An 8,938-nucleotide genomic window follows, 5' to 3' on the forward strand; every position below is an offset into this window, starting at 1 on the left:
GATATGCAACTGGAGATTGCAAAGGAAAAAAAGAGCGTTGGAGATAGGTATTGCAAAGAATAGTTTATGCAGATAATTTTCTTGCGAAATGTAATTTAGCCCTTCGAATATCAAATGAGAAGTTGGATCAAGATAATAACAGTAACTTTCTAGGCACAATGCTAAAACCATTGCATCAGATCTGGGCATAGAGCCAAAATTTCGTACGAAACGTCAAAGTAAAAGGAAGAAACATTCTGATGAAACCAATGACGGGAGGAAGAATACAACTTTTAGCTATTGATTCTTTTAGAGTGAATTACTTTCTTGTTGTTGTTGACGCTGCAATCGCGTCATTGAAAAGTCAATTTGATCAGTTCAAGGCATTTGAGAAGATGTTCCGTTTCTTAGCCAACTCAAAAAATCTGAAGTCCTTGGATGATATGAATCTACTAAAATATTGCACTACTTTTGCACCAACTTTTACTCACAAAGGGGCGTCTTATGTTGATCTTGATGACTTTATTATGAAATAAAGGTGCTGCAAGTAACTTTGCCAGATGATTTGTCAGCGGTTGAGATTCTACGATTGTTATCCAAATGTCTTAGTTGCATATTGTATCCCCTTGACTATAACTGTGACTGAAGCATCAACTGAAAGAAGTTTCTCTAAATTGAACATACTAAAAAATTATTTGAGATCAACTATGTTACAAGACAGATTGAATGGCTTGGCTGCATGTTGTATTGAGAAAAGGATATCTTAGACAATATTGATCGTGATATTGTCCTTAACGATTTTGCATCTAGAAATGCACAAAGAAGCTTTTTAACGAAGCGATAATGAAGCATATTGTCAATGGAATCATTGTAATTTGGATTTTACTTGAGGTAATGAAACTATTTGAAAATACTTGTTATATTCACTTTGCTACCTTTTTATTCATTCTACCGTAATATGACATTCCTTCAGTGTTTAACAATTACTTATAAGTTTTTACAAGTAAAAGTACCACTTATCTGATTATATATCTAATTATGCATACATATACTCGTACAAGTGCCCCGAAAAATGTGAAGCCGGTTAACAAGGTTTTGCTGCGACCAAGCGCCATCACACCTGTTCATTGTTATTACCTCGCAAGCCATCACACGGAACTCACCTACTCACACCGAGTACATGAAAGTGTGAAGGGGAACGATGATATTCAGGGCGATTTGGGAGCATGGCATGAGTGGATGTCATTGTCCACGCAGGGAGGGACAATACAGTACTCCAGCTGAATTCAGTGGTATGTTTTAAACATAAGGTCTAAGTCCAGCTTTAAATTAATAAAGCCACAATAGCAGATAACCATACATTCGAGTCTGAGACCTGACACCCATACGCCACACAACACTCAGCCAACTGCAAGACTGAAACCTACTACCCAAGACTGGTACCTACAACACAGATACAACAATACAACGCAAGACCGATCACAGTGTCATCCACACCAGCGCCACGTCCAGCCCCATCAAGTCCTCATCCTCGCGAGCCAGCTCCTACCCTCGGCCAGCGGCACGTCCAGCAGGTCCCTTCCCCTTCGACTGACCCGTGCCCTCCAACTCTTGCTCGTCGTTCCTGGTGGAGACGCCGTCCATGTCCTTCTCCTCCGCCCGCCTCATGGCCCTCTCCAGAATCGGTGTGCTTGCCTGCACACCGGTGAACCTTGCGCTCTTGCGGGTTGGCATCATAGACGCAGCCTTCTTCTTCCTCCTGGCGTACTCGATGGTCTTTGTGCGGCGGCCCTGAGCCACCAGAGTTGTCTCCTTCAGCGCCTTCTGCAGGTCCTCCCTTGGCTGCTCCACGGTGATGTCCACCGAGATAGACTCGTCCCCATAAGCCCAAGCTCGCTCGACTGCCCCTCCTGCACGCCATAATTGGCGAGCGACGCCGGCGGCAAGTCCACGACCTGGCTGTCAGCCACCCATGAGGGTAGAGGATCGGTGACCTGCGAGATAGGGTCCGCAGACCCCGACGGCGCTCCCGCCCTCAGCTCCGGCACCATCGCCCCTGCTTTGAGTGCGAGCAGCTCCAACTCCTTCATCTTGCCCTGTTCGGCCTTGTCAAGTATCATCGGGAGGGGCCCCATGTCCACTCCGAGATTGGAGCCATATTGGTTGAAGCCCCAAGCCACGGACCCTCCATGCCACTGACCACGGGCCGGGGCACTCCACGAGCCCAGCAACTCGGCCCCAACCGTCTTGGCCCCGGATGCACCGGCCCCCTCCACCGCCCCGGCCCCGAGCCCCAGCTCAGACCACTGGTAATTGTCCTTCTTCTTTCCCTTCCTACCATACTTGTTCTGCTCACCATCTGAGCACACAAATGCCGAGTCCTTCTCGTCCCTGTCATCGCGGGCCGGTGGTGGTGGCGGGTCCCCTGCCCCTCCCCCAATCCCATCCCACGGGCCACGTTCCGCCTGCACCCCAACAGTGAAGCCTTCACCATTGACAAAGACTTGGACCGAGCCCTTGATGCGCTCAGGGTACCGGCACTGGAACCGTATCCGAATCGGCTCAGTCCCTCTCTTCAAGATAGATAGATCGTCAACGTCAATTGCCACTGCCCACCATCCCAAAGGCCACCATAAGTCTCTCCCGTTCCATCGGGTCCTGCGGGACGCCGGTAAGACGAACCCAAGTCGACGGTAGAACAAGGTATGGCTTTGGAGCGTTGAAAGCCTCCTAATCTCCGTATCTATCTTGTTGAGTGGTAAGAATAGCTTGCCACTCCCCGTGCTCAAGCGAAGAGTCTGACGTGTGGGGAAGATGACGGAGAACTCTGACTCCGACAGCCTCCGCACCTGCCAATCCCACATGTCATCAACCAGGTACTTTAGCTCAGCAGCGAGCTGTTCCTCCGAGAGCGGTGCAGACAAGAACTTGATGACAGCAACAAACACTTCCCCCGCCCACTTACCTCCCTTGAGCGGCTCGACATCGATGTTGTAGAACCCACCACCTGTGAAGGCATGGCCCATCTTCTGGAGGTGGAAGCCCTTTCCCCTCGACGGCCAGTTGGAGGCGCCCGCACCCTCCCGGCGGTCGCCACCCACCTGCCAGCGGCCACCGTAGCCCCCGTCCCTGCGCCCTCCCGCAACGAAGCGGTGCTTCCGCCCATCATCCCCACCGGCCAAGAGCACCTCCGCAAAGGAGCGGTCGAGTGGTGGCGGGGTTTGGACTGGACGGAGGAGCCTGTGTGGCGGCGCGAAGGGATCGCACAACCGCTGTCTCACCTCACTGTGACGAGCTGGGAACCCTAAAGATGGGGATGAGCACCCGGCTGGCATCCAAAGCCACCTAAACCTCCAGCGCTTACATGGGCCAGGACCGGGAGTGATAATAGTCCCCTCACTAGCCGGATGCGGACAAGCGGCGGGCCCTCCGGACCCGACGAAAAACTCACCAGGGGCCCAAGAGCGAGCGACGCGGCCCACCCCAGGCCCGGGCCACCCTCCCGGGGTCTCCCTAGGGTTGCTGCCGTCTTCCCCAGCGGCCGCCTCCCGCGCGACCTGTGACGCCGCCGTCTGAACCACCGGCGTCGAGAAAGACGAGCACCCCCACCCCGACGGAGCACTCCCAGCGCGCTTCTGCCTTGTAGAGCTAGCAGCCTGCCAGCCCGCGTCGCCCAGGCGAGTGAAACGAGGCACGGTGCGACTGAAGCCCGCACCTTTTTCCCCGGGGGCAATAGCCGCACGCCGATGATGGCGAAGGGAGCCCCCGACTCCTCCGCCCGAGCGATAAACCCTCCCAGGGTTACCGACGAGGATGGCCGCCGCGCCTGGCAAACCACCTCGCCCTTTCCGCTCGAGGAAGCCGACACCGTTTCCCAATCGTTGCTATCCTCCGACTCAAAGTTGCCAGCGTCAAGCGCACCTACGTCCCACACCCCTTCCTGGCGCGACCCCTTCCCTAGGGGCGGCGCCGGCCACACTTCTGCACCACGACGGACTTCCCCATCCTGTGCCGCAGTAGCCTCCACCGCGGACGCCCGCGAGACGCCTTCGGAATCGCCAGATCCCGACCCCGGACCCTTCCCCGGGGGCCGCTCCGGCGACACGACAGCCCTGCTAGGGGCTTCCCCCACCGGTGCCTCCGCCGCCGCCGCCGCGGTCGCCCGCCTCCTTGTCGCGACCATCCTTCTTGTCGGGCTCGCCGCTGGCCTCACCGCCGGGCGCTCCGGCGAGGAGGATTCAAAATTTGAATCGCTCCCCGCGGACGCCCCTCTCTCTCCGCTCCACTCTTTCAGATACCTCAATTCAGTGGTATGTTACGATTACGTATGACGCCAAATGATGTTCAAGAAATTGTAAACAGCATCGGCACTCACGGTGGTCCCAAATCGCACAGTCCTACCACACACGACACACCTCGCCGAGGTTGCGCGCCATGGCGCGCCACCCGTCACGTTCCAGATGAAATCTAGCCATGCACATAATTGTGTTGACTCGCGGTCACGGGCTTTCCTGATTAAGCTCTTGCGTTGCGTGGAACTGTCGATCCAGACGTGCATCCCTCGATCGTGCTAGCCACCAAAACGGAAGCATCTTGCTGGTCCTGAGAAACTGACGAGAAGAATCAAACCCACAACAAGACCTGGTCCGAGTTAACACGGTGCGAGCGCGACGTGGCGCGGACCCAGATTTCTGAACATGCATCATCAAACCCGAAAGGCGAAAACATGCGTAAATCCACGGGAACCGGGCTCCACCTCCAGGCTGGTCCTGGGCCTCTGCCGACCTAAACCAAAGATCTCCAAAATCTAGCGTTCCAAAGCGATGCTAGACTTGCATAAGATGGCCATACCGTTGGCCTAGCGAGAAAGTCACAGCCATCACTTTTACCAGAAATCCACGTGGACGTCGGAGACCGTCATAACAAGAAAGATTCCCCGAATCTATAATTGACGGTCATAGATTCATTTGCAATTTGCTCAATGTTCTAATTTTCCGGACCAAGGTTGGGACAGGGTGCTTTTGGGTCCATATGCACCCTTTACTTGAAACACATTTAAAAAATATTTTGACATGTTACATGCTTATAATGTTGTTTCAGCAAAAATCGACATGTTTTGTGTCTTTGTGTAAAAAGATTAACTTTTGGTGCTAAAATAGTCTATTTCTCGAGAGATTTTTTTGTCTTTTTTACATAGAGCAAAAATTTATTGATTTTATGTGAAACTTTACGTGCATACATAGAACATGTCTCTCTACTTGCGAAATTTTTTTCCTAAATTTTTTAATTTTTTAAAATATGTTTTATACATACAAGGTGCATCTGCACCCGGGATCAGCTTTGAGTTTTCGGGAAGGTTGTATCAGTTTCATACTCCTAGATGAAATAGCCGAGCCGCTAGATAAAATTGCTAATCCTAAGACTTGGCCACCATTCACACAACAAACACAACGCATAAGGGCCTCGCACAAACCGAACCACTAAGACGCGTCTCGACCAACGCCTGCCACCACCGAAGAATGACACCTCCATCCGAACTCTCCTCGTCAACGCACCCTCCACCCTTGATTGCCCAAGGAGTTGGCGAGTGAGTGACGGTACTTGGACATACCCGAGAAAAAGGCGCCGTTTTGGAGTCACCGACGATAGCGTACATGTCGCCCTGAGCAACAACAACGCCAGATAAGCACAACCGCATGTGCTTCCAATGTATGTGTCTCCAAAACGATGCTTCCATGAAAGGCACGCCGCCAAAGACATCGTTGTCATCGATCGAACACTCGATCTCGGTTTTCACCGGGAAACACCACCCTAAGTGGGCATGCCCACACTCCTTGTCAATGCATCCATCAAGAGGAACGACATCCACAATCACCGTCATTGTTGGCTCTAGATGAGCAGGATTTTCATCTGGAGTGTCATGCACCAGTCATCCCTCCCCCCGGCCGTCGCCTTCGGCGTCTTGCCGAGCTCGCCGTCAACCAACAGTTGCACCATGCTACCGAGGGGTCGCATGAGCATGACCGTCGCCGAGGGAAGGAGGAGGGCCATCACGAGAGGAAAAAGCCCTACCGCCGCCCGAGCTCTGATCGACGTTGACCTCTGGAGGCGGCGGGGAAGAGGGATCAAAAGGTGGCGGCGAAGTGTCTACACGGTCGTATTTACTTTTCTTACTGATGGAATTCGTAGCATAGAAAACAAAAAAAATTCTACCACAAGAACGAATAACAAGCCAAGATCCAATCTAGAAGATGGTAGCAACGAGAAGATCATGAGACTAACCCTCGAAGATGTCCAAAGCCTACGAGATTAGATCTCATTGTTGCTCTAGTCGATCACTTGCCGCTTTCAAAAGCGCGTAGAAGATCTTGACGGTGCCACAGTCGGGCAGCACCTCCGTACTCGATCACACGTTCGGTGTTGATGACGACGTCCTTCTCCCCGTTCCAGCGGGCAGCGGATGTAGTAGATCCTCCTCGGAATCCCGCCAACACGACGGCGTGGTGGCGGTGGTGGTGGAGATGTCCGGCAGGGCTTCGCCGTAGCCGTGCAAGAGGGAGGAGGAGGAAGGGGCGGCTAGGGTTTGGGGAGAGGGGCAAGGGCTCCAACTTGTACACCACTTGGGCTCCCCTTGCCCTCCTTTTATAGGTGAAAAAGGTCCTTGGGTCGTCCAAGACCTGCCCCCAAAGTTTGGGAGAGTTCCGGTAGGTTTCTGTTAGCCGAAACCTACTAGAAATAGGACTCTTTTGGGAAATCCGAATCTGCCTTAGGGGGAACTTCTTAAACCTTAAGGAAAACATGGATACACCTATTATGGAACCCTCCGGACTTCCTTAGATAGCCCGGGTCGTCCCGGACACTTCTGGAACCTTCCACAATATTACGGACTATTCCGGTCCTTCGAAAACCTTCTAGAAGCTCCGGTCAAAACACCGGATTTTTTCCGAACCCCGGAAAATGACTTCCCATATATGAATCTTATTCTCCGGACCATTCCGAACCTCCTCGTGATGTCTTGGATCCCATCCGAGACTCCGAACAACATTCGAGCTCCATTCCATATTTCATATCTACTTAAAACGACATCAAACCTTAAGTGTGTCACCCTACGGTTCGAGAACTATGCGGACATGATCGAGACTATTCTCCGATCAATAACTAATAGCGGGACCTGGAGATCCATAATAGCTCCCACATATTCAACGATGACTTCGTGATCGAAAGAACCATTAACATACGATACCAATTCCCTTTGTCGCGCGATGCTTTACTTGTCCAAGGTTCGATCATCGGTATCTCCATACCAAGTTCAACCTCGTTACCGACAAGTACTCTTTACTCGTACCGTGGTATGTCATCTCTTGTGAACCAGTCACATGCTTGCAAGCTAATCAGACGACATTCCACCGAGAGGGCCCAGAGTATATCTATCCGTCATCAGGATGGACAAATTCCACTCTTGATCCATATGCCTCAACTCACACTTTCCGAATACTTAATCCCATCTTTATAACCACCCATTTACGTAGTGGCGTTTGATGTCCGGTATAAGTGATTTACATGATCTCATGGTCGAAGGACTAGGTAACTATGTATCGGAAGCTAATAGCAAGTTGAACTTAATGACGTGATCTTATGCGACGCTTATTTGGGTGTGTGTCCATTATATCATTCATCTAATGACATAACCTTGTTATTAATAACATCCAATGTTCATGATCACGAAACCATGATCATCTATTAATCAACAAGCTAGTTATACAAGAGGCTTACTAGGGACTCCTTGTTGTTTACATAACACACATGTATCAATGTTTCGGTTAATACAATTATAGCATGGTATGCAAACATTTATCATAAACACAAAGATATATTATAATAACCATTTTATTATTGCCTCTTGGGCATATCTCCAACACTTACAACCTTTTCATCTTAGTACTAGTGATTAGCAGGTAGCCACCTAAGTAGTGAAATCTTACATAAAGGGGCCGATATGAACCACCATTAACCCACAAATACCGATTATTTTCATGTAATTTGTTAGATCAACATGGAATGAATGCATGAAACCAAATGGTCACATGATTTACAGATCAAATGATTATCAACAATTCAAATTTACATGAACTTTAATATAATGGTATTTTTCTTTGATAACTATTTACTTACCAAAACGTTGCACTACTGTTATCACCAGATTTTGGCCAAATCAGGAGGTGGGCCGTAAGGGAGATGGGCTTGGAAGATTACACGTGAAAGATCTCTGAAGCGGCCTTGCACGAAGAGTTTGGGCTAGATTGCCCGTGTATCTGTATTATAGTAGATCGCATCTTAGATTAAAAGTTAGAGTTTGTCTCGTGCACGGTGGGGATTATTCCCACGTTAGAAAGTCCCTTGGACTATAAATATGTATCTAGGGTTTATGAAATAAACAACAACCAACGTTCAACCACAAATCAATCTCGGCGCATCGCCAACTCCTTCGTCTCGAGGGTTTCTACCGGTAAGCATCATGCTGCCTAGATCGCATCTTGCGATCTAGGCGGCATGACCTATCTCGTTGTTCATGCGTTGCTCGTATGCGAAGCCTTTTTGATGGCGAGCAACGTAGTTATCTTAGATACGTTAGGGTTAGCATTGTTCTTCGTATCACATGCTATCGTAGTGCAACCCTTGCATATCTGGCCGCCCTTACACCTATCTTAGGTGTAGGGGCGGCACCCCGCTTGATCATTATTTAGTAGATCCGATCCATTACAGTTGCTCCTTGTTCTTCAAGGATTAGTTTAATATCTGCAATAGTTAGGCCTTACAAAGGGTTGGAGGATCCAGCGGCACGTAGGGTGTCGTTTGCTAGTCCTAGGCGAGGATGTTCGGGGATCAACCTCGTGTTGGTTTTTAGGCCCTATCTAGGATCGGCTTACGATCACCGTGCGTGGCCGCGAGGCCCAATCGT

The sequence above is a fragment of the Lolium rigidum genome, chromosome 6 (genome assembly GCF_022539505.1).
Source record: "Lolium rigidum isolate FL_2022 chromosome 6, APGP_CSIRO_Lrig_0.1, whole genome shotgun sequence".
NCBI lineage: Eukaryota > Viridiplantae > Streptophyta > Magnoliopsida > Poales > Poaceae > Lolium > Lolium rigidum.